General features: G+C 44.6%; 1 protein-coding gene across 2 annotated transcripts in view; it reads right to left on the bottom strand.

The window, feature by feature from the left end:
* The window catches only part of STK40 (serine/threonine kinase 40), a 100,354-nt gene extending 73,465 nt beyond the window's left edge, over positions 1 to 26,889 (bottom strand). Inside the window, exon 1 of one of the 2 annotated variants that reach the window (XM_077481684.1) lies at positions 26,727 to 26,889. The gene's annotated coding sequence lies outside the window, so the exon portion shown is untranslated. The remainder of the gene's footprint in view (positions 1 to 26,726) is intronic. The other variant, XM_077481685.1, reaches the window with a different exon arrangement.
* Positions 26,890 to 27,223: the final 334 nt, after the last annotated feature.

Here is a 27,223-nt window from a genome sequence, read left to right as displayed (position 1 = left end):
TAAACCCATCGATTTAAACAGTTAAAAAAAAAAAAAAAAGCATGCCGGGAATGCTAACTGCACATTGGCTGTGCTCTCAGCCAAACTATCAAACCATCCAATGGCTGGTGTCATAACGAATCACATGCGCAGCACCATAGCAGTTGAAGATTAAACAGAGGCAAAGATGGCAGCTTCCTTGGCTGAAAACAATAGGGGAGTTTACTTCCACTTTAATCAGTGTGAGGGGATGCCACAGGCTGTCCCATATCACAAGGACACGCGTTTGACCAGCGGGTGCTTTTGCCAGGTAACCATAGGAGGTGGACAAGGACCGGAACAGCTCTGCCCGTCTCTGATACATGGAACACAAAGCGATGAGCGAAAACATCCCTTGGAGCAAGCGGTGACACATCAACGCGGGGGGACAGGGTGACAGCCATCGCAGCTGTGCTTATTGGAGGTGTTTGCTTGTTCGATCGCTATACCCCCAGAGCAATAATTTTTATAAACATTAAAAAGGCAATATAGCACTAGGAGTTCTCCGTCTTGCTTCTTATCCAGGTATATGCGGGAGCTGGCTGGTGGAAAACCACAGCAATCCACTGGCCAAGATAGTGAGTCTTCCAGAAGGGAATACTTTTAAGCGCTTATGATCTCCTTATAAAAGAGATCCTTTCAGTCTGGCAAGCAACCCGTTTGCCTTAAAGTGGTTGTAAACCCTTACAACTAACTTTGACCTACAGGTAAGCCTAGATTAAGGCTTACCTGTAGGTCCAAGAAATATCTCCTAAACCTACACGGTTTAGGAGATATTTGCCGAAAGACAGGCACCGCTGTCTACGGCGCATGTGCCATAGACAGCGGCGCACAGGCGCACTGAGCCGAGTGGTGACTCCAGTGCGCATGCGCGGGAGTGACGTAATCGCGGCTTCGCCAGGTGACAGCAGCGGACAGGCATCTCGGTTAAACACACCCAACACAAAGTATCAGCCTACGCGGACGACCTGTTCTCAATGTCCAACCCAGTGGTATCCCTCCCAAATTTGATGCGGGAATTTGAAACGTACGGGTCGCTCTCAAATTTAAAAATGTATTTCGCCAAGTCTGAGGCAATGGGCGTGGGGATACCGGCGGCGCAGCTTACCCACCTCCAAGCTAGCTTTGCCCTGAAGTGGACAAACAAGGCTCTGAAGTACCTCGGTACGTATATTCCACATACACTCTCAAAACTGTATGAGTATAACTTCCCTCCACTACTGTTGGAAATAAAAACACTTTTGTCCCAATGGCAGTCTGGTATGCACTCCTGGATGGGACGTTGTAACATCTAAGCCCTTGTACACACGGTCAGAGAATCCGTCGGAATGCGTCCTATCGGACCGTGCAGTCGGGCAATCCGACTGTGTGGTATGCATCGGACTGATTCCGTCGGAATATCCGTCGGACCCAATTTTCCAACATGTTGGAAATATTTCCCGACCAACTGGGCCGATCGGACATACTCCGATCATGTGTAGAGAATTTTGATCGGACCAAGTGCCACGCATGCTCAGATCAAATTCCTACATCAAAGCTATTGGCTACTAGCCTGAATGTAGTCCCATCGTAACAAAATTACGTCATCACGTTCTGAAAGATCGGATTTTTTGCCAACTTTGTCCGACCGTGTGTATGCAACAGTTTCGGGCAGGATCCGGCGGACAAAATCCGACGGATTTGGTTGTGGAAATCTCCGACCGTGTGTACAGGGGCTTAAAGATGTTCGGCCCCCCTGAAAATTCTCTACCTGATGCAGGCCCTACCTATACATATACCTTCCGCCTTCTTTAAAAGGGTTCGATCCGCATTCATGGAATTCGTATGGGCGAAAAAAAAAAGACCTAGACTCGCTCACAAACTCTTGGTGCTCCTCAAATTACATGGCGGTTTAGCCCTACCAAATATTCAAGCCTACTATCAGGCGGTTCATCTGGGGAGGCTCAGATTGTGCCTGTTCCAGCTGGGCCCACAGCTTGGTGTCCTGATGGCGGCACCAAAGTGTGATTCCACTCCGGAGGGTGCCATGGTGCTACTTGGCTTTGCCGGGTGTGATCAAACGTCACCCACTGATTGGTTACGTGACGAAGGTCTGCGCTCGGATAGTTTCGCAAACGCCCCTTTCCTCCCCGAACTCGCCCCTGTACCCAGTCATAGGCAACCCCTTATTTACTCCAGGTCTTTACGATGGGAGCCTTCGGAAACCGGGGGAGGCGGGACTACATCAAGCATCTCACTTTAGTGCAGGGGGGCGCTGGAAAACAACATGGATTTCCTAGACCCTGCGGGCCCGTTCCGACTAGACTTCCTGAGGACGCTCCAACTCACACATTTCCTCTCTACAATCCCACCCCCCCGGGGAGACGCTCACGGCCCTGGAGGTGTTCTGCACCGACGCGGGTATCCTGTCACACACTTTCACTGACTTATAATCTTCTAAATTCTCCCTCAGCAGACTTTATTCCTCCGGGCCTACTTAAATGGGAGAAAGAGTTAGATTGCCAATTTAACAGCACCAAGAGACAGCGTATACTCAGATTTGCCCACAAATCTTCGATCTGCGCCAAGATCCAAGAAACAAAATTATCTCACGTTGGTATAGGACCCCTTCATTACTCCATCAGCTCTACCCGAATACATCAGACCTGTGTTGGCGATGCCTCACAGACAAAGGGACTCTGCTGCATATCTTTTGGTCATGCCCGAAACTCACACACTTTTAAAAAGTGCTGCGGGAGACAATTCAACAATTCACGGCCCTGCCTCTCACAGGCGATCCAGCTCTTTATCTCTTGCATGCCTCCGACGTACCGGACAGGAAATACCAGAAATCGGTGATCCGCCACCTACTTGATGTGGCTAAGGCCTGCATACCACTCCATTGGAAATCACCCCTCCCGCCGACCATTGACCTCTGGCTGCGTAAAGTGGAGGACATTAGGAAAATGGAGGATCTTATACTCACAGCGCAAAATAGAGAGGAGACTTTCACTAAAACTTGGCAAGGTTGGACTGCGTTCATATACTCGGCTGAGGGCTAGACCCTGAGACGGGTGGACACAGATGGGTGATACTGTATGCAGCACCCAAGATCCGCTGAGCCTGGGGGCCATAGAGATGGGCCCCGCATCTGTAATTCAGAATGGTCATATGCGCACTCCATGATTGGGTAGCACACCTTGCTTCCCCCCTTTATACCCCATACTCGATTTACCCCCGTCTTCTCTTCGCCCCATCCCCATTGCTTCCCCTATCCCCCCCGTACACTGGAAGTGGATGCATAGTAGTCCATTATGCTTTACCTTTGCAGGGAATCAAAGAGGAAGTAAACTCATCAGGGTTTATTTCCTCTTTAAAGAGCACAGTTGTGACACAGAAGCACTTTTATATTTTTTCAGCACAGAGAACTGTGGACTTTATCTGGATTTTAAATTTACTGGCTTATGAATAGTTTAGCACTTATATTGATTCGTTTATGGATAGTCATTGTTAATAAAGGTTATCTAAAAAATTTGATTTTTGACTTCCTGTAAAATAATTTTCTCTGGATTCATTGACAGTGCTCCATTATTCAGAACCATAGGGTTATACTGCCCCCTACAGGAGTAGGACGAGGACGACCAATATGGGTTTTTCTCTGGCCGATACCGATATTTAGAAATCATGGCGGCCGATGGCAGATATATGATGCCGATTTTTTTTGGGCCGATGTTAGGCCCAATTTTTTTTTTTTTTTTTATCCCCCTTCATCTCATAAAACCGACACCTTTGCCACTGGGGCGTTTATTTTTTTTTTTGTTTTTTTTTAGGCACTTTTGGGCTAAAAATAGCTCCTGTAAAGTGCCTGCAAAACAGCTCCCCTGCAGTCTGTGTGAAAGAGAATGCTTTCACACTAAGGTGATGCTCTGGCAGGATGTTAAAAAAAAAAGTCCTGCAAGCAGCATGTTTGGATTGGTGTATACCGCTCCTCCACCACTCCTGCCCATTGATATTAATGGGCACCACTGCCAAAAGCGCATGCAACGCGCTTTGGCAGCAGTGCTTCACGGGCGCATTTAACCTCTTCTTCAGCCGCTAGCTGGGTTAAATAATGTTAAAGCGCCGCTAAAACTAGCAGCATTTTACCATCAATGCCTGCCCGCTCCAGTGTGAAAGCAGCCTTCATAAGTGATACAGAAAATGTCTTACATTTAAACATTTATTAAACAAAACAAACCTCCAATCAGTTTACTTGTATTTTTATTTATTTTTTAAATCATTTAGTGTATTTTTTTCCCCCAAAAAATTGCATTTGAAAGACCTCTGCGCAAATGCCGTGTGACATTAAGTATTGCAACAACCGCTTTTTTATTCCCTAGGATCTCTGCTAAAAAAATATATATAATTTTTTGGGGGTCCAAGTGATTTTCTGGTAGAAAATACAGGGTTTTTACTTGTAAGCAACAAGTGTCAGAAAAGATTTAGTCTTTAAATGGTTAAAAGCGGGAGTCCACCGGGAGTCCGCCGTTTAAAAAAAAAAAAAAAAGCCAGCAGCTACAAATACTGCAGCTGCTGACTTTTAAAATAATGACACTTACTCGCCCAGCGCGCGCGCGATGTCGGCACCCGAAGCCGATCTCTCGATCGTCTCTCAGGTGCTGCCGCCGCCATCTTGGGTATGGGAATCAGGAAGTGGAGCCTTTCGGCTTCATTTCCCGGTTCCCTACTGCGCATGCGCAATAAGGATGGTCCCTGCTGTCTCTGGGATCCGTGCGTTTCCCAGCAGGCAGCAGGGGACCTTCGGAAAGGGGCGTAGATTCTGCAGAAATGGGCGTACCTTCTGCAGAATCTACGCCGGAAGTGGGTGCAGATACCTGTAGGGTGGGGGGAGGGTTCCAATGAGCGGAAGGTCCACTTTAAAATGAGAACTCTACACACCAAGATGAGTTCATTCATCAAGTGTAAACATTGTATCTTTTTGCTCTTTTCTTGGCAGACTGCCCAGAGAGGAGGAAAGTCACTTCTATGAAGACTCAGGCAACCGGTACTGACTTCTATTACAGAAGTAATTTCCAAGTTGTGCTGTAGTTCTAAATCAGCCTTTTTATCAGCTCAATCGGCCGATGCCGATTAATTAAAAAACAGCAAATATTGGCCGATATATCGGTCGACCTCTAAGTAGGACACTAGGCAGGAAAAAAAAAAAAAGAGGGGGGGGGGGGACTTTGCTATGCCTATGGGCAGTCCTAGATGGTATACAGAACCCCCCATATGCCTTCAGTTTAGTAACATGAAGTGTCAGAAGTATTAAAACTCCTTAAAGGGGTGGGTGCTGTGTCTGTCAATGAACTCCGAGAAAAGGATTTTACGGCAAGTCAAAAATTCAATTTTCTCTTTCGTTCATTGACAGACACAGCACTCCATTATTTAGAACCAGAGGAATGTCCAAAAGCAGTCGCAAACATGAGGGGTGGGACAACGAAAAACCCCAAGGCTAACACAAGAGCCAACCAGGTAACAGGAGCTCAACACAGAACAAGCTGGAGCCCAACCTGAACGATACCCCTTCAAGAGGGAATAGACTCTCTAAACCAGGGATATGCAATTAGAGGACATCCAGCTGTTGCAAAACTACAAGTCCCATCATGCCTCTGGGTGTCATGCTTGTGGCTGTCAGACTTGCTATACCTTAAAGGGAATTGTAGTTCTGCAACAGCTGGAGATCCGCTAATTGCATATCCCTGCTCTAAACAGTAGCCTGCAAAACCTTTTGGCCAAAAGAGGCATCCGCAGATGCAAACACATCCACTTCGTAGAACGTTGTGAAAGCGTACACAGACGACCAGTGGCCACCTTGCAAACTTGTGCAACGGACGTCTGGCGACAGAAGGCCCAAGAAGAATTTGCCGTAACAGGGAAAAGAGAAACCAGATCCCCAACAGAAAAGGCCAAAGTCATCTGTCTGATCCATCCATAAATGGTTACAGAAGAAGCAGACAGCACCCACATCCCCCAAACCACAGGCCCAGCCATTGTAGCAGGAGGGCCCAAGGGATACCCTGCCAGTACCAACCCAGAGGGTGAAGTGTGTTCCAAAAAGCACCTAGGCCAGAAGCCTGGAACGCACCCGGGAAGGAAGGAAGGAAGGAAGGAAGGAAGGAAGGAAGGAAGGAAGGAAGGAAGGAAGGAAGGAAGGAAGGAAGGAAGGAAGGAAGGAAGGAGAACCCCAGAGGGACCCACCATCCCAAGGAGTACCCGCTCCTAAAATGCTCCAAAAGATGCTACTTGCAGGACTTAACGTCCTGCCAGCTCCCCAGTGGGAAAGCACTCAGGCTTTCACACTGGGATTGCAGATGAGGCATTTTTCAGGCGCTTTACATGTGCTATTTTTAGCGCTAAAGCCCCTGAAAAACTTCTCCAGTGTGAAAGGGGTCCAAGATAAGTCAGATTTCAGACATCTCCTGCAACAACAACAAAAAAAAAAAAGGAAAGGAATTTCTGGTGATATACTCCCAATAGGAAATAATGTCTAAAGCAATGCAGGCTCAGCAGCTTTCCTCATTAGAGTCCTGCAGGTGCACAGCTAATTATGAAACCACTCCCATTACTCACTTTCCCACATAGATACAGACAAAAGGAATTTCTTCAGAACAAAAAGGGGTAGGAATCTGCAACAAAGTTTGTTAAACTCCTTGTAATGTATATAGATTAGAGGCTTTGTCCCTCCATAAACCGAGCCATTACGACATTCTTTTGGTCTGCGTTATGATTTTAATTATAATCTGTGGCTATTCCCTTTTTAAAATGGCTGCCGTTAATATAGTAGGTCCCTTACATATCTTTGCCCTTTTTCAAGATGGCACTGGAGAGGAAGTGATGTTCTGAATTTGTCCTGACCCCGGAAATGAATTTCCCATGCACCTGGGCTATACAAATCATTGCTCCTTTATGCCTGCAAAACATTTTATACTCCCGATGATGCATGTGTACGTGAAACAGCTGTAGAGGTTTATTACTATACAAATGCCTGAGGCTCTGGCCACCACTCTGTTTCAGATTGGTGGCGATTCATGCAAGTGCAAGCTTGCCATTTTACACGTTTTGCATTTGAAATCCTGCCGTCATTATCCCTGGTTGGATTGGCGGTTTTTTTATGCAATTGTATTATAGGTTTGTTTTTATGCTGGTTCACCAATACTGCACCATGAACTTTTTTCTTCTTTATCATTAGTGATTTATTACTACAGCTGGGATATGCTGAGCTGTTTTTACCATGAAAAATAAAACTTCCTGGTCATGATCCATGCACTTGGATAAATTCTGAAGCGGGTCGTGTGATTCTGATAGAGGGGATAAATTGGAGCCAATGAAGACCTGCCTTTTTTCATATGCAAATTTTGCTGTTCTATTCATTAGACAGCAGCTCTATCTGGTGAGTGCGTTTTTCTGACATTGGTGATGGTTGACTGGGTGATTGAAGAACTAGAGGGAGAACACCAGATTCACTTGATACTTCATGCAGCACTAACCCCCGAAGGAACTGCTGGTTATTTTTGGGCTTACCGTTACCCTCCGTTCTCCTTCCCGTAGTAGATGGCCCAGTAACTTGAGACTGACAATAGATCCACTTGAATGGATTTTATTTGCAAACTCAGACAATTGAACAGTCTTTCAACTTGGGATCAGAGGGTTGGAAGGGAAATTCAGGTACTCCTAGTATCAAAGTCAAAAAACACATTGAAGAACTTGCTTACTTTGATTGCATCCAGAAAATAGCTACTTGCAGCTGGATGATCACTCAGGTTGGACAGTCCCTCTCTCACAAGGCCTAGCAGCCAACTTGCTGCTTACTCAGGAACAAGTCTGCCACAGACGTTGTCGTAGAAATGTAGGAAACAACTTTCAAGAACACTTGTAGGATACCTGGATCTTTCAGCCTGCTTGGCGATATCCACAAGACCGGATTCTCTCGGTTACTTCAGCCCTTCCAGGCTCTTGTTAAGAAAACCAATCCGTACATGGTGTTGTTCTAAAGAGTCCTCCCCTGGAATGCTCGAAGTACACTGGGTCTCTCCCAAACCGGAGACGCCACCCAACCACCTCAGAATCCTCCTTTAATGTCTTGGAGCTGGCTAGCCCAAGGCAAGGAAACTAAAGTCAGGTGGATCCGAACCCCAGGCCATAGCCTTCCTGGGGGCTGGTCAGGAGGACCAGGACATCAGCACATCATACTGGACCTGAACCCCGAACCAAGTTGACATCCGCATCTTATGTACCCTCTCCCAGAAGCACAGCGAGAGCACCCCTCCCACCGGGCAGCTCCGAGAGAGTAACTTAAGCGCCTGACCAGTCCACAGTTCCATGTCTGCCAGAAGAGACAGTGCCCCCTGTGGCCAGGCTGAACATCTCACAGTCCAGTCAGACTGATGCTGAGGCCCAATTTAGATAATTATACCCAAACCAAACTGCAGTTTAGGCAACTTATTTTAGAAAAAACGCATAGCGCGTGCTCTTCAGGAGCCGCTGCTACATTCATAAGAACTATTCTGTTTGTTTCTTTTTAATAAGGTAGTTTCAAATGTTGGACTCACCATAACAACACTTCAGGCGTTTTGTGTTTATTGATAGGTTTGGTATCCATTTACTTAACAGCTTTTATATTTGGTGCAAAAAATAAAAATAAAATAAACACCCCCACGCAAAAAAGTGTATTTTTTTCTCAAAAAAAAAAAAAAAGTGCATTTGAAAAACTTCAGCACAAATTCAGTGAAACATTGCAACATCCACCAATTTTCTAGGGACTCTGCTTATACAATGTTTGAGGGTTCTAAGAAATCTTGCAAAAAGGGGGGGGGGGGGGGGGTTCACAATGAATGAGGCACCAGCACCAAGTAGGGCAGAGATGCATACCTGCCCAAATGGGGCTACATGCATGAAAAACACAAACCCACGAAACCAGTCAGTCAAAGGTAAAAAGGGAAAACGGCTGCAATGGTAACTCAATTATCAAAGAATCAATGTCCAGCTGCTGTGCTGGTAACAAGAGATGTATGAAAGCCTTGCACATGACAGTCAATTGACTAGTAACTGATTAGATGGTCGATGAAGGGATGTTTAGGAGACCAGATATATACCAGCATGCTAAACATTCCTAGAGAGCATGCTGATAACAGCTGGCAGAGATGAGTGGTAAAGCCAGTGAGATGTAGCAGGGAGATTCCCAACTAAAAACAGGTAACCTCAACCTGTCAGTAATGCCGCCAGCGGACAATGACTCTCAATGTGGTTGTCAGAAGTAGTCACAGCTCTGTTCATGCTCCCCTCCAAGTGAAGGAATGGAAATAATGTTTTCTCAGCTATTCCCAGCAAGTACAGATCTCCTATATTAGGCGGAAATCCAGCAAAGATTCGCATGCTGTGTGCTGATCAGCTATTCCAGTTGTGTGTACCTGGTCTCTCCAATCTCCTGTGTATGATTGAGTCCTGCCGAGTTTCAAATGCTCCACTGCTGTGTACCATGTGCTGTTCAGCTGATCCAAACATAGGTGGCGTGACTCTGCAATGAGCTCATATACAGTCCGCTGTATGAGCCACGATGAAAAACACTTGAGCTCTCTGTAAAGACGGGGCAGTCGGGCCAGATAAAAGGTTGTGGGAAGCCTGAAAATGTTGATTGTGATACACAACTTACATATCACTGTGCATGCTGGAGTGACAGCAATAATTCTAGCACCAGTCCTCCTTTGTAAAGCTAAACTGATGACTTATAGGGGGCTTTTAAAGCATCATCTATGGAGAATATAGGGTACTGACACGTTTAAGGTTTAAATGTTGGGTATCCATTTTAAGCAAGATACATAAAAACCCATGGATGAGCTTGGGGTGAAGGAACTTGACTGGCCTGCAGAGTCCTGACCTCAACCCGATAGGACACCTTTGGTATGAATTAGAGCGGAGACTGCAAGCTGGGCCTTCTCGCCCAACCTCACAGATGCACTTCATGAAGAATGGTCAAACATTCCCATAGACACAAGAATTCCCAGGTGAAAAAAAAAAAAAAATAGATGACCAAGGAAGCATTGTTAAAAGGGTAATAACAAACCAGCTGATGCTCCCAAACTCAGACCAAGTGGGAGAGGGGGAATAAAAACAACGAGGGGAGTGATGTTCCAGAGGATGGTATATAGTCGATTAAATCCATATGAATCATGCAAACTTTATTGGCAAAAGAACAAATCGTGTGTGTTGCTGCCAAGAGATACATTTACATGGCCAAAAAAAGGAAAATCAGCAGGCAAGTAGAAGTAAAATGTCCTGTGTGCACAAAAACTCACAGTAAACACTGGGGAGTGGGGGGATGAAGCAGGCACATCAGAGGTGTAGGTGCTCAGGAACGTGGGCAGATTCTCCAAAGGCGCCAGAAGAGGAAGGCTGTTCACCAGCCCGAAGCTCTAGAGCTCAAGATGCCCGGTGAGAGGATGGAAAGGGGCCAGCTACGTTCCCAAGACCTAAGGGAAGGTGTGGTGCTGTTCGAATCAACCAGAGAAGCGATGGCAGCTGCTCGCATCTCAACTTCTGGAGTGCCAAACTCATGGAGCACCTGACCGGCCACATCAGTCACACCGGACACAGGCGGGCTCCAGAAGGGGTTAATCCCCTGAAACATGTAGTCCCTGCACTGTTCAAGCTCCGGTATGCTTTCCTAATTTTGTCCTCATGCGCGTGTAAGGCCAGCTGTAACAATACTTTTGACAATATATACAGCCGTGGCCAAATACTTTGAGAATGACACAAATATTAATTTTCACAATGTCTGCTGCTTCAGTGTTTAGATCTTTTTGTCAGATGTTTCTATGGTATACTGAAGTAGAATTACAAGCGTTTCATAAGTGTCAAAGGCTTTGATTGACAATTAAATGAAGTTTATGCAAAGAGTCAATATTTGTAGTGTTGACCCTTCTTTTTTCAAGACCTCTGCAATTCACCCTGGCATGCTGTCAACTTCTGAGCCACATCCTGACTGGTGGCACCCCATTCTTGCATAATCAATGCTTTAAGTTTGTCAGAATCTGTGGGGATTTTTTTGTTCACCTGCCTCGTAAGGATTGATCACAGGGTCTCATTTGGATTAAGGTCTGGGGGTTTTGGTGTCCAAGGACCCAAAATGTCCATGTTTTGTACCCCAAGCCACTTGGGTATGACTTTTGCCAAGGTGCTCCATCATGCTGGAAAAGGCATTGTTCCTCACCAGACTGTTCTTGGATGGTTTGGAGAAGTTGCTCTCAGAGGATGTTTTAATTAGAGGTCAACCGATATGCCAGCTGATATTTGCAGTTTTTTTAATTAATCGGCATCGGCCGATAGAGCTGATAAAAAGGCCGATTTAGAACTACAGCGCGACTTGGAAAGGACTTCTGTAATAGAAGTCAATGCAAGTTGCCTGAGTCTTCATAGAAGCACTTGTTTCCTCTCTGGGCAGTCTGCCAAGAAAAGAGCAAAAAAGATACAATGTTTACACTTGAATGAATGAACTCAACTCAGTTCTCAGTTTAACCATTTAAAGACTGAATCTTTTCTGACACTTGTTGCTTACAAGTAAAAGTCCTGTATTTTCTGCCAGAAAATCACTTAGACCCCCAAAAAAAATTATATATTTTTTTAGCAGAGATCCTAGGGAATAAAATAGCGGTTGTTGCAATATTTTATGTCACGGCATTTGCCTTTAACCATCATGTTAGTGGTGCTATTCGGCAGCTAGTGGGGCGCAAAATAAAATCGGCCTAACATATCGGCAAAAAACTAAATCGGCATCATATATCGGCCGCCATGATTTCTAAATATCGGCATCGGCCAAAGAAAAAACCCATATCGGCTGACCTCTAGTTTTAATACCACTCTTTATTCATGGTTGTGTTCTTAGGCAAAACTGAGTAAACCCTCTCTCCCTTGGCTGAGAAGCAACCCCACACATTAATGGGCTCAGGATGCTTTACTGTTCGCATGACACAGGACTGATGGTAGAGCTCACCTTTTCTTCTCCGGAAGAAGTTTTTTCTGGATGCCCTAAACCAGGGCTCGACAAACCCCGGGCGCCTGGTCGCATTTGCGCCTAGAATTCGTGTCCTGGCGACTGGGGCAACGCTGCTGGGGTATCCCGTCTCCATTTGGACCCCGAACTCCGCCGCGCAATTGCATCGGGCCGCGCCGGCCAGTAATTGAGGCCGCGGCTTTGCGGCCTTCTAAAATCTTTCGGTAGTCTGGCGCCATCTTGTGGTGGATGTAGAAATTACACCCTATTCCAATAATGCTAATTCCTAATGGAGTGAAGCTCCCCTGCCTGTTTTTCACTGCCCGCCCATTTCCTTCCCAAAGTGAAGAGAAGGAAGTGATTGCGAGCGTCATCTGGCACCTTTTGCCCAACGGTGAGTGTGGTGGCTGGTAAATGGCTTCTCATATTATATAAATTTTTTTTTTTTTTTTTGTAAAAAGTAAAAAAAAAAATTTTAATTAAGGGAAAAAAAAAAAAAAAATAAAAAAAAAAATAAAAAAAAAAAAAAAAAAAAAAAGGGGGGGGGGGGGTGCTGCGGCGCTATCTTCCCCTCACTCGTCTCCATGTCAGGCCAGGGACAGGTCCGGATCGCCGTTACCGACCTGGCTGCTAACTTTTTAAGCTGGCTCCTAGATTCCAAGCAAATTTGTCAAGCCCTGCCCTAAACAATCAAAAGGGATTCAGAGAAAAAAGGACTTTACCCCAGTTTTTAGCAGTCCAATTTTTCCTGTAGAGAAGTGGCTTCTTTGCGGCCATTCTTGACACCAGGCCATCCTCCAAAAGTCTTTTTTGCCTCACTGTGCGTGCAGATGCACTCACCTGCCTGCTACCATTCCTGAGCAAGCTCTGCACTGGTGGTGTCCCGATCCCACAGCTAAATCAACTGTAGGCTACGGTCCTGGCACTTGCTGCAATTTCTTGGATGCCCTGAAGCCCTCATCACAAATCAGGGTGGATATAAAAATCAAAAAACTAAATTTCATGCTGAATAAACGGAATTATGTAGAATGAGGCTGTAAATTATGCAATATTTACATTTTTTGGTAAACTCATTAAATGAATCCAAGCCCTGCAAGCTGAGATAATATGCACTGCATTTACAGTAACGATGAGATAACAATGGGATAAAGGAATATTCCTGAACTTTGTGTTTTGCAAATCTATGTACACTACAAACTGTATGATTGAATCGGTTCGGATATCACTGTTTTACTAACCTGACCATTTTATTCTAAATGGGAAACCTTTATTTTGTTTGCAGATATTAAAGATTCTAACTACCAGTAAGGATAAGTCCTTACATTGAAAGAGCCCCTGTCATTTCAGATCCATCATTGCAGCGCCTGTTAGCGGACATCCACTCACCTACTGCCGCCACGCCCTTCACCCTGGCGTGTCACTGCCGCATTACCAGCCATCTCATTAAAGTGAAAGGGACTGTCGGCGAGTAAACAGAGGGCCAAGCCTTTTTACTAGCAATTTAAAATCATATATTTAAATCACATACACCTTGTCACGAATGCAGAGGAAAAACTTATGGGAGGAAGTTTGTTTTCATGGCAAACAAGGACTTTGCAATTGATTGCAATTCATCTGATCACTCTTCATAGCATTCTGGAGTATATGCAAATTGCCACCATAAAAACGGAGGCAGCAGACTTTGTGAAAATATTTGTGTCACCCAAAACTTTTGGCCATGGCTGTACACATACTTCACCACATTTTCAGCTAATAAGCTCTACAAGAACTGAAATATTTAACATGTTCTTACAGTGAAGTCTCTGGTGCATAACAATGATGTAAACACACCATGGTTATTAAAGCATCTGGATAATACATAGTGCAACACTTCTCTACTTTTGAGCACATCCTCACACCTGATCCCTGCAAGGCAACCTCTAAGGGAATGTGCAAATGGGAGGAAAATGTTGTGTTGGAGAAAAAAAGAAAGAAAAAAAAAAGAAAGAAAAAAAAAAGAAAGAAAAAAAAAGAAAGAAAAAAAAAGAAAGAAAAAAAACACATTTCATGAAAATTTGGGGATGTTCACTCAGAGGAAAAAGGTGGTGGCAGGGCTTAAAGTGGTTGTAAACCATTACAACACACTTTGACCTACAGGTAAGCCTAGATTAAGACTTACCTGTAGGTCCAAGAAATATCTCCTAAACCTGCACGTTTTAGGAGATATTTGCCGAAAGACAGGCACCGCTGTCTACGGCACATGCGCCGTAGACAGCGGCACGCAGGCGCACTGAGCGCGCCGCTAACGGCGATATGCCGCGCGTGGCAGCTCCCATGCGCGGGAGTGACGTCATCGCGACTTCGCCGAATGACAGCGGCGGAGCAGCGAGACCCACCAAGAAGATGGATGCGCCGGACTACAGTGACTTCACTGGCTCCTGTGTCAGGTAAGTGACACAATGGACTACTATGCGATGCATAGTAGTCCATTATGCTTTACCTTTGCAGGGAATGAAAGGAAGTAAACTCATCAGGGTTTACTTCCTCTTTAAAGCGACACAAAAAAAAATGTATTTAAAAAAAAAAAAAAAAAAACAAAGTCCACTCAGAATATATCCCTAAAGCATTTGAACACATTACAGCATACTTTTCTCTCTCCCCCCTCATCTTCCAGGACAGCTACTTGACTGGCTCCGCCCTCTACAGGAAACAAAATTAGACACAATTTAAAAGGTCCCTCCCTCTCCTATGACCCGCAGATGTTTTATGCTTCCAGACCCTCCAGGAGCACACCGTAATGTTTGCATTATATAGGTCTGGTAACTGTGGTTGGTGGACCACCCTTCGATCGGCGATATCCAGGACTGGTCGTGGCCATGTCTAGGTTGTTTTTCTATGTTTATATAGACCAAGAAGGGTCCCCTGTATGTATTGGGTTACATGCCTCCCTGATGGTTTTACAGCAGCAACTTCCATCCATTTTAAGCCTCTAGCTGTGTGGAGAGGCCTCTATCTTGTCTTCCCAGTATTGGGTGTACCAAAATGGCATCGGGGGACTTCCACTGATGTAGCAACATGTAGCCGGAACCAGAAGTTACGACACTTCCTGAACGCCGTTTTCTAAAAGGAGTCTCAGCATGGTACAATCCAGGGGACTTGCTGCTTTGGAAACCCTCTGCCAAACGCAGGGCAGACTAGTTTAGCAGTGCAGGAGCAGTCAAAGGAGTCTCACCAGCCGGCTTAGGTTCTCCTCTGTGGAGTCTGAGAACAGGACTGAGGATTTACCACCCACTCGAGTTGAGCCAGCGGTGGTATCCAGGTCCAATACTGCCCCCAAGGTAAGCCCTTATCTGTGGATAAAGAGTTTCCACAGCGGGGGGGGGGGGTGTATCTAAGCCTTTAGGCCCCTTTCACATGGGACGGATCAGTAATGATCTGCATGCTCAGCGGGGATCGCTCCGTTGTCCCCGCTGAGCCGGCGGTGGACAGGGCGGTCTCCGCACACTGCAGGGACTGCCCTGTCAGATCTCCGCTCTCCTCTATGGGGGTATCGGGTGAGCACGAACCGTCTGTCCGTGTTCATCAGATCCGCTCTGCAGATGGATAGAAAAATAGGATTTTCCTCCGTCTGCAGAATCGGACAGTAGCGGGTGTCTGCGGATGTTCATCCGCAGACACCCACTATCCCATAGGGATGCATGCATGTCCGTATTTCATCCGCAAACGGATGGATGAAATACGGACGTACTGTCTGCATGTGTGAAAGGGGCCTTATGGTTTTATTTTTTTTCTAGGTTGACAAACCTGTAAAGAATAAAAAAAATAAAAAATAAAAATAAAATTGTGGGAACTGTAGAGCCAGGCTTTGATAGTTATAGAAAAAACTATTTTGCGAGGATTGTATTCCGTCAAAGGCAGGTTCTGGGTCTACTGCCTCTTTAAAAAGGAGTTGATGACTTCTGTGGAAGGAGGTAGTGGTCTCTTTTTGGTCCTTTAACGACAGAGTAGCTGGGCTAGGTCCTTCCACTTCTAAGCCTGTGACTCAGGAGCCTCCAGGTCTCAGCTAGATCTCTACCTCTAAGTGTCAGACCGTTAGTTCACAATGTTTCTGACCTGGAAGAAGGCAAGAATCCAGCATCTACATCTGATGAGTCTGCATCAGAGGATGAGGATACTGGTAGCTCAACTAGGTATCCTTTTCCAGTTGAAGATATTGACAAAACTATTAAGGTCAATATATACACTTCTAAACAGATCAAGATGCCTCAGCAAGCCCAGTCTGTTCAAAATAAGATGTAAAGAGGTTTACAAAGGACAAAAATCTAGATCTTTTCCTGTACATCATTCTCTCATTGATATGCTTCTTTCTGAGTGGAAAGAACCTGTAAGAAGGTTGTTCCAGTCTAGAGGACATAAGAGAAGGTTTACTTCTGATTTTGAGGAGGTTTTTTTCTCATTGGAGCGCTGGGCTGTGGAGGCGGCAGGAGTGGCTGGCTCAGGCTCTCAGCAGCTTACCAAGACCGAGCCAGGCGCCGATCTAGAGTTGTGGGTGTATCCCAATCACATTGGTCTTGCCCAAGCCTGGACCGGCTCTAAATTAAGCCTGTCTGCTGAAAAAGGGTCACAGGAATACAGAACAAACTGCACTCCTATGATCCACAGGAGAACTACAGCCAAAACGAGCTTTGGCTGTACTTCTCCTTTCAAGCATGAATAGGAAAAAGCCTACAGATAAAGTGCAAAAAAGTACACTATGCAACATGTACACTGCTTATAACAGGGTTAAAGAATTTCAGGTAAAACATTTGTAAAACGAAAGATGGATTACAGCAGGGTGGATTTGATTTAAGTCATAATTTTTAAAGAGCAACTGCCATTTCTGTCCCGTAGCGGCTCCTCCTCTGACCCTCTGTTGACTCACCGACAGTCCTATTCCCTTTAATGGGACGGCTGGTGATGAGGCAGTGACAACAAGCTGAGGGATGTAGAGGCAGCAGGCGAGTGGATGCCCGCTAACAGACACTACCATAATGGATACGAAATGGCAGGTGCTCTTTAAATGCAAGGACTTATTCTTGCTGGTAGTTAGAATCTAATAGTTGCAAACAAATTTAAGGTTTATTAATTAGAATGATAAACTGTCAGGTTAGTAAAACAGCGATATTAGAACCGATTCAATCATACAGTTTGAAGCGTACATATATTTGAAAAACAATGGGATAAAGGAATATTCCAGTATTTTCTCAGCTTGCATTCATTGAATGAGTTTACCACAAATGTAAATATTGCAGAATATACAGCCTCATGCTACGTGACTAAGCTCCATTTCATGCTGAATAAACGAAATGATTAATGCATCTTCAATTTTTACTCCAAAAGCATTTTATTAAAATTTAAATAAAACTCATTGATTTATATTCACCCTAGATTACAGTCACAGACACATTGCACGGTTCAATAATGCAACACCTCACCACATACTACAAATCATAAAATTGCAAGTAGTAACTTTGTCTGGTCACAGGCTATCAAAGAGAAGAAAAACCACACTTAAAAGACTGACCAAACAAAAAAAAAAAAAAAAAAAAAAAAAAAAAAAAAATCAGGACAATAGGATATAACAAATGCATGGGAAACACTACTTTCAAAATCTTATACAGGGGTGTCCAAACTTTTTTCAAAGAGGGCCAGATTTTATGAAGTGAACATGCTGAGGGCTGACCATTTTGCCTGACATTCTTTGAGCCATTAAAATTCGGTCTAAATGTGTTTGTTCGAGCACTAATACACTGCCCAACAAGAATTATCTTGCCTTTGTGGCTGTGTGTGGTGAAGAGATGAGCTCAGGCAGGGCTTGACAAATTTGCTTGGAATCTAGGAGCCAGCTTAAAAAGTTAGGAGCCAGGTCGGTAACGGCGATCCGGACCTGTCCCTGGCCTGACATGGAGACGAGTGAGGTGAAGATAGCGCCGCAGCCCCCCCCCCCCCCCTTAATTAAAAGAATTTTTTTTTTTTTTTTTTACTTTTTTTTTTTTTTTTTGTAAAAAGAAAAAAACATACACACACATATATATATATATATATATATATATATATATATATATATATATATATATATATATATATATATATATATATATATATAATGAGAAGCCATTTACCAGCCACCACACTCACCGTTGGGCAAAAGGCGCCAGATGACGCCCGCAATCACTTCCTTCTCTTCACTTTGGGAAGGAAATGGGCGGGCAGTGAAAAACAGGCAGGGGAGCTTCACTCCATTAGGAATTAGCATTATTGGAATAGGGTGTAATTTCTACATCCACCACAAGATGGCGCCAGACTACCGAAAGATTTTAGAAGGCCGCAAAGCCGCGGCCTCAATTACTGGCCGGCGCGGCCCGATGCAATTGCGCGGCGGAGTTCGGGGTCCAAATGGAGACGGGATACCCCAGCAGCGTTGCCCCAGTCGCCAGGACACAAATTCTAGGCGCAAATGCGACCAGGCGCCAGGGGTTTGTCGAGCCCTGAGCTCAGGTGTATTATTTGGATATACACGCACCTTCACTTTAACAGGGAAGTTTCAGGGAAAAAAAAAATAAAATAATTATAATTTTAAATAAAGAACTGTGAAGCAAAATAAGGTTCAGTGCCCATCTGCAGCCTCACAAGTGCCCATCTGCTGACCCACCACTGCCATGAATGCAGCACCCACCATTGCCATGAATGGACTCATGAGCACCAAAGATTACCTGCAGGTAATCTCCTGTTTACATGGTAGCCTCTTTAACAGAAAGTCTCGCCCCCTTTGATGGACAGAACAGTCGTCCAATGGCAGCGCCGGAGACGGGACTTTTATTATCTATTACAGAGGCCACCCGTAAACAGAAAATTCTCCTGTGTGTACGGCACTCGTCCCGCCTCCTCCCGGTCCCTGTTGGGGGCCACAAAAGATATATATGTCCAAATAACCAGGTGGCTGTTCAAAACTGCAACGTGGGCCGTGATTTGCCTGCGGGTCGGACTTTGGATATGCCTGTCTTAGTTATTCTAACTATCATATTATTTGAAGACTGAACACACAGACAGACACACACACACACACACACACGTGTAATAAAATAATCCTAATTACGCCACATCTTGCTGCCAGGAGCAAGCCAAATTTTTTTTTTTTTTTTTAAATGCTCATTCTGTTGCGTATTTACACACGTTCATACATTTTTTTGCCCATGTGCATAAAGTGGCAGAATATAGCATAATTATTTAATACACAAGATTTCTTGCATACAAGGATGTAGCACACTGTACTACTTGGATAGGATTTGTTGGTTAGTACAGACTAAAAGCAACACGTGAGGCAACCACAAGTACCTACTGTCATTCACGGGTCTCAAAAATACTGATTAAAGTACGTAAACATCACCAAAACTTTTATGCTACTACATACAGGAGACACTTGTTTTAAAGATGCTCCAAGCCAGTCAGCACTCTTCAGAGAGAAATTACACACATACACATACACCCCCAAAACCCTCGTAAGTCAGTTTATAAAGCAGAAAACCCAGCAAGCAGTTGGTGTTCTGCATTCCTTGCCATTAGCTTTGCTGCTATATCCACCCCTTAACACAGGAGTAGAGCCCTGTATAGTCTCTGCTTCAGGGAGGGGGGGGGCCTGTCCCTTTGTACCTGTCAAACTGGGCAAGCCCATACAGCCACTGCGTCTCCATTCACTTATGTAGGCTGCCTGCAACCAGCTTCCCGCAGGTCTAAAAAGTGAGCTCTACACTGCACCTGTGTGAATGAGCCCTAAATAGACAACTTGAACATCGGTTATTTATTTTTTTATTTCAGGTAATTATATATAGCACCGTCAATTTACGCAGCTTTTTTGTACATTCACATTAGTCCTTACCCTCAAGGAGCTTATAATGTAAGGTCTAACTCACATTCATATACCAGGGCCAATTTAGACAGGATCTAATTAACCTACCAGCATGTCTTTGGAGTGTGGGAGGAAACCGGAGTACCCGGAGGAAACCCAGGCACAGGGAGAACAAGAAAACTCCAGGCATGGTTGGGATTCAAACCAGTGACCATTTTGCTGCTAGGCAAAAGTGAAATCAGCTACACCACTGTGCCGCAGTTATGTTAGGCCTCCCTCACACTGGCTTTAACATAACTGAAATGTTATACATTTATAGGACACATACCTGTGGTTACCTGCAGACTGGCAAATGAATAGGAAGCTGTGTACAGACCTGGATGCAGCAGGACTCTGTGCTTCGATTAGCTGTTATTATAGGCATTTTGGGGTGGGAGGGAGGGGCATTTTAATCCTGGAGAAGGGCAATAAATGATGCTAAATATTGAAAGTAAAAAATAATCCATTATATAGATTTGCCAATACAAGCAACAAAATGTCCCATCTCAAACCTAGAGAGAACAGTTAAGTGAAGCCAGACAAAGGGTATTTATGATAGAATAGCTACTATTAGGGGTTTAAAGTGAAACTTAGAACACCCCTCCCAAAAATGGCAAACCACCAGGATATTTAATGCAGAAGAGACACTCTTTTCTGCACTAAAGTTTCTTATACCGTGTACAAGTAGCTTAGTGTAAAATTTTGGCAATAAGATGAATGAACACCAGTTCATGCATGGGAGTGACATCTTGGAATGGCCTATGAAGAAGTCTGAAAATCGGTACACTGAAGCAGACTTTGCAAATAAGTCAGCAGCCATCAGAGAGCCCTGGGACACTGCAGCGCTGGAGTAAAGCCAAGTATAGTTCTGCTTTAAAAAGAACATACAGTATATATATGCTTAAAAAAAAAAAAAAAAAAAAAAATGGGTAACTTTTCAATATGTAATAAAAAATATGGTTCAACCACTATGTATATTATTTAGGACTCATTCAGGAGTGTGGCCATAGGGGTGGAAAAAGCAAGTAGTTGAACTGTGACTTTACTGCTCACTTGAACAAGGACTGTATACAGGGTTGTATATAGGGCTGCAACTAATGATTATTTTCATAATCGATTAGTTGGCCGATTATTGTTGTAATTGCTTAATAACCTTTAAAAAAAAAAAAAAAAAAAATAGTGGGTCAAATTGACGTTCATTTTCAACCACAAACAATAGAAAATGTCTTGGTCAAAAGGAATTTTCAGACAGTGTATGTGGTTTGTGTTTAGAAATGAAGTGAAAATTTCAAACAAAATTCTTTCATTCGGCAAATGTACAAAGATTTTTCATCTGAATATTCTCAGCTGAAAATTGAGCCGTGAGGCCAGCATAAGGCTTGGTACACACCTATGCAGTTTTTACTTTTAAACTGTTTCTGCAGTGCGTTTTGATTTTTGCACACGTGATTTTACCGCAGTTTGCGGTTTTTGCATTTTTTTTGGGCAGATTAAAAAACACAAATTGCTGCAAAAACGCATTACATTCTTTTCTGCAGCTTCTCCATTGAAGTATATTGAATCAAAAAAAGCACCATTTTGCGTTAAAAGTCCCTGACCCTTTCCAAATATGCAGCGGCTGAAAAAAAAAGCACAGATATGAACGTATTCCATAGGAAACCATGTAAATGAACTGTAGTGCGTTTCTACAACAAGCACCAATAAACATATAGATGTGAACCAGGCCTAAGATGTTTAGTAACATAATGGGGTTAAAAAGACTAAAATTAGGCCTTTATAGTACAAAAAAAGCAGATAATCACTACTGGAAGGGGGTTCATTTTTTTACTGTAGAGCAGTGAAAGTAATATTTACAGTAGTGATTATATTGTTGTACTATAAAGGGCTCATTTTAGTTTTTTTAACCCCATTATGTTACTGGCCGATTAATCGATTGTGAAAATTAGTAATAGATTATGAAATTAATTGATTAGTTGTTTCAGCCCTAGCTGTATACATGCCATAGCTGCAAAGCTTTGCAGCAAAAATGAAACCCCTGTTTGAGCAGTAGCTTCAAGTTAATGGGATTGCAGGGTGGTGGTCTGCTTTTCAAAGGTAAAATAGGCAGTGAGGTGTTGACACATTCCCTCCTAGCCATATGTCAAATGCCCTGCTGCTGTACATATGAACAAGCCCTAAATAAGCCTTTACTAACCTTTTTAAAAGAATTTATACCATTTTTCTTATTATTACAAGAGATAGGAACTAAGCTGCTTTATCCCACTCCCAAGGTCCCTCCAGAGCTGGCTAGGGGTTCCTTGAGCAAGAAGCAATGCATGTCTCTCAGCTAAAATGATCATTGTGGTCACTTATCTGTCTGTAAGGGGGTGGGGAATGCTACCCCTTTGCAACCACTAATGCGTGTGGTGGTAAAAGGGCAGGCTTTAGAGGGGTTGTAAACCCTTACATATGCCCAGTGAAGTCACTGCCCTCAGGTGATGCACAGAGAAACAAATCCTCCTACATAAGTTGTATCCGTTTAACTGCGGGCTCGTCTTCTCTACATCCATTCAAAGCCCACACTATACAGCTGGTCTGAGCTTCTGGAAAGCAGGTGGTGGGAGGCTGAATTTACACTCTGCAGATGCTGAGGAGCTGAGCTATGTCAGGGATGAATTTGAAGCTGCAAAAGAAGAAGAGGAAGATCAAACCCAAGCTGGACTTGCTAAAGAAAGATGGATTATTTGAAAGTAAGGAACAGCAGCCTCACATGAGAAGATGCAGTCAGAGAAGATTCTGCTGCAGAGACAAACTGAAGAGCTACCCTGACATGGAGAGCTCTGAAAACTGATTGGAGGGGATGCAGGTAGGCAAGGGACATCCCCCCCCCCCCCCACACAGGAGCAAAGCTGAGGCGGTCAACTGCAGGCTGGTTACTGGACCCCCCCCCCCCATGGGTCACCTTCCCCCCCCCCCCTCTTGGCATCAGGAAAACTTGTCAGAAGTAATTAATGCTGACAGAAATGGCACTTAGGCCCCTTTCACACTGGGGAATTTTTCAGGCGCTACAACACTAAAAAAAAAAAAAAAAAGCGCCTGAAAAAAATGTGGCCCCTTTCACTCCAGTGTGAAAGCCGAAGGGCTTTCACAATAGAGCGGTGCGCTGGCGGGACGGTGAAAAAAGTCCTGCTAGCCGCATCTTTGGAGCGTTGAAGAAGCGGTGTATTCACTGCTTCTACCCATTGAGATCAATGGGGCAGCGCGGCTATACCGCCGACAAAGCGCCGCTGCAGCGGCACTTTGTGGGCTGTTATAACCCTTTTTCGGCCACTAGTGGCAGTTTAAAACCACCCCGCTAGTGGCTGCATACCGCCACTAAAACTACGGTAAATCAGCGCTAAAAAAGTGTGTTAAAAAGCCGCTTTACTGCTGACGCCGCTCTCGCCCCAGTGTGAAAGGGGCCTTAGCGCTCTGGATTGCGACAATAATACACTATTAAGAGATATGCTTTGTTCATATCTCATGCATGAGGTTTACAACCACTTTAATCACTGGATGCCCACGCTATAGCCGAGAGACGGCTACAGCATGGGCTTAAAGGAGGACCTTCAGTCATTTTTTTTCCCCATTTTTCTATCCATTAAATCTTCTGCCCTTGTTTTAACTTTGGATAGTAATTTTTTTTTCTCTGACAGTAAATATATTTATACAGCCCACTTAATGTTTCTTGTCTGGTCATTAGTCTAGGCTTCCAACATCATGCACAGCTCTCTCACTCTTGTGAGTTTGCCAGGAGGGGGGGGGGGATGAGTCTTAAGAGGGCCAGTGAGAGCCGCAGAGCTGGAGGTGTGCCTCAATCTGTGTAAATCCAGGAAGTGAACAGGGAGCAGCTTCAGCTGCCCACAGTTAAATTGGATGCAGCCAACTTCAGGTGAAATATAGGACTCTCTGAAAACATGTGGTGTGGCTGTTTCAACATGCACAATAAAGGAGGCACTTTGAAGAAAGATGGGCTGCATGGTCGAGTTGCCAGAAGAAAGCCATTACTACGCAAATGCCACAAAGTATCCCACTTACAATACACCAAACAGCACAAAGACAAACCTCAAACCTTCTGGCACAAAGTATTTGAAGTGATGAGACCAAAATGTAGCTTTTTGGCCACAACCATAAACACTACATTTGGAGAGGAGTTAACAAGGCCCATGATGAAAGGTATACCATTCCTACTGTGAAACATGGAGGTGGATCGCTGATGTTTTGGGAATGTGTGAAAGGCACAGGAGATGGTCAAAATTGTTGGCGAGATGAATTTAGTATGTTATCAAAAAATACTGGAGGAACATTTGCATTCATCAGCCAGGAAGCTGCGCATGGGATGTACTTGGACATTCCTACATGACAATGATCCAAAACACAAGGCCAAGTCGACCTGTCATTGGCTACAGCAGAATAAAGTGAAGGTTCTGGAGTGGTCATCTCAGTCCCCTGACCTCAATATCATTGAGCTGCTCTGGGGAGATCTCAAACGTGTAGTTCATGCAAGATAGCCCAAGAATTTACAGGAACTGGAGGCTTTATGCCAAGCGGAATGGACAGCTTTACCATCTGAGAAGATAAAGAGCCTCATCTACAAATATCACAAAAGACTTCAAGCTGTCATTGATGTTAAAGGGGCAATACACAGTATTAAGATCTTGGGTATGTAAACTTTTGATTGGGGTAATTTGGGTAGTTTCTACTGCCATTGTGATTTAAAAAGAGTAAACACAGTTGACTGATAATAAATGGCTTCAGCCAAATACGAACCATAAGTGAAAGGAAAGTTGTGTTATCACTCATATTCTCTGAAAAACGGCCAAGGAATCAAATTCTGCCAGGGTATGTAAACTTATGAGCACAACCGTATCTAAAACATGCAAAGTGGTTGGAGGGAAAGCCTCAGGAGTGGCAAAGATGTTTTTATTGCAAATTATGTGAGCAGACTGCAGTTCCTCTTTAAATTGCCAGGAGGGTGTACATGGATGTCCTCCCGTGCCTGCGCCCCCCTGTGGGTGGTCCTGATCCCAGCCCTTTACCACGTGATCAGCTGTCAGCCAATGACAGCTGATCACACAATGTAAACAGTAGAGGTAATTGTTATTCCCCCCCCCCCCCCCTCACACTGACACCGTGAGGAGAACCCCTCCAAAAACAAGAAGAACATCAGATTCTGTAAAAGGGACATTGGTCTCACACACACTGACAGCCTCTGCTGATAAGCAGTGCCCATCTGTGCCACCTACCAGTGGCCATCAGTACTGCTAAGCAGAGCCCACCTGTACCAACTACCAGTACAGCTCATCAGTGCCACCCACCAGTGCAGGAGGGAAAAAAAAAATAAAGATATGCTGTTTGCAAACTTTTATAACAAACTATGAATCGCCCCCGCCCCCCCCAAGCAGGACCAGCTCCCAATCCCATGACAACTATGACATCCAATTAAAGTGGTCATGTGATCAGTCTCAACCCCCATATTCAGAACCATTTAAACACCAGAGAGGATAGGAAAGGGTTAGGGCTCCTTTACCCTATACGTTCATGAAAACTGATTGGGGGGGGGGACACAGATTTCACTTGCAGAGACATCAGTTCATATACACGCTTCAGTGAGTTTGAATGTTTATTTCATACTGGTCCCGCGCCCCCCCCATACAGAAAACTGCATACATAGTGCAGATTCCTGCGCAGAAGGAAAAAAAAATGTTGTGGTGTGAACAGGGCACATAGAAGATTTTTTTTGTGCCCTTGCAGAACCTGTGCAGAAAAACTGACCTGCACCATGGTGAGAACGGGGCACCTTAATCAGTTTCACGTCAGATTTAATGCACGTTCCCCGTGAGCTTTTTATGCACGTCAGCTCACATCAACGTTGACGTCAGATCAGTTTTTTCCCCCTGCACAAAACATCATAAATGTTGCAGATTCGTGCGCAGAAAAACGATGCACGCTGTCATGTAAATGGGGGAAAAAGAGAGAACAATTGTTTTCTTTGAGCCCTTGCAGAATGCATTTATAAAAACCTGACAGCTCTGCATTATGGTGCAAACAAGGCTATACAGTGACTGCAGTCATAAGCGGGGGTGGGTCTCTAAAATTAGAAAAGTTATTTCAAGGGTTCCTCCATGTTATACTTTATAAATTTATTAGGGGTGCAGACATATCTTATGGCTAGGGGGATACCATCAGATGGGATGAGTTTCTTTGATGGGTCTCTTGCACATTGAGTACACAAGGCTAATCTCATACAAAGACTGGGGGTGTCACGCTGCCCGATCCCACCGCTCACGATTAATGAAGGAATTGACTGCAAAAGTGTCATTTGTAAACCTGGCACTTGTCAATCCAAGTGGGGAAACCTCTGTAAAACTCATATGGAGAAAGAAGCTAACGAGAAGTTGGGTTACTTTGGCAGATGTAGCATCCTGCAGGAGTCTATGAGAGGTCCCACAAGGTCTGTGCAGTCCTAGAAGACAATAAACTGGGATTGCCTGTGATCATTAATACAGCATGCTCCAGCAGTGTGTATGATCCAAGGTGACTCCAATACACCTGCCTCCAGCCGAGCTGTGCAGACAAAGCCATCCCCGCATACAGCCGCCTATGAAATCTCCTTGGATTAGTAGAAAACCCTGCACCAACCATTGTCCTCCGCTCACCTGACCCCCCTCATAATTCCCACTCCCTAAAGAGATTAGCAACCCCTCTCCTCCTCCCTCTTGTCTGCACTCCAACACACACACAGCCGACCCAAGCCGCGGCCTCACCACCTCCACCTACCTCTGTACACGACTGCCGGGGCCTCCTCAAGCCGAGCTCATGCCCCGGGGTAGTTCGCGATACACCGGGAGGCCTCTCTCGCCTACCAACCCCGGCTCTCCATCCCTGCGCACTTGACAACGGAAATGACGCAAAGCGCTAGCGTCCAATCACAGTCCGTGTAGCAAAGCGCGACTCCCTATCCGTTTAAAATAAAGCTGCTGTCCATTGGTTTATTCCATTAAAGTATCAGTAGCCTGTAGCTCCGCCTGGTATAACAAGAGTAATGCTGTCGCTCCGAGAGGCGGCGCTGTGATTGGTCGCTGCCTGTGAATGGAGGCTGCTGTGATTGGATAAAAGGAGATAATGATTTAAAGTTCCCGTAGTGGAATTATTGTACTCGCGTTGTTAACAAAAGTGTTGTGTGAACTGGATGCCGCGCAGGTAGGTATGTACAGCGTGCTCGTGTAGGCGTGCCCTTAGAGCACTATTGTGTACACAGCCAACGTGGTACAATA

The sequence above is a fragment of the Lithobates pipiens genome, unplaced genomic scaffold (assembly GCF_037356315.1).
Source record: "Lithobates pipiens isolate NorthernLeopardFrog02 unplaced genomic scaffold, aLitPip1_a1.2 Scaffold_16, whole genome shotgun sequence".
NCBI lineage: Eukaryota > Metazoa > Chordata > Amphibia > Anura > Ranidae > Lithobates > Lithobates pipiens.
Note: the sequence above shows the minus strand (reverse complement) of the source record. Positions and strands in the feature narration are given on the sequence as shown.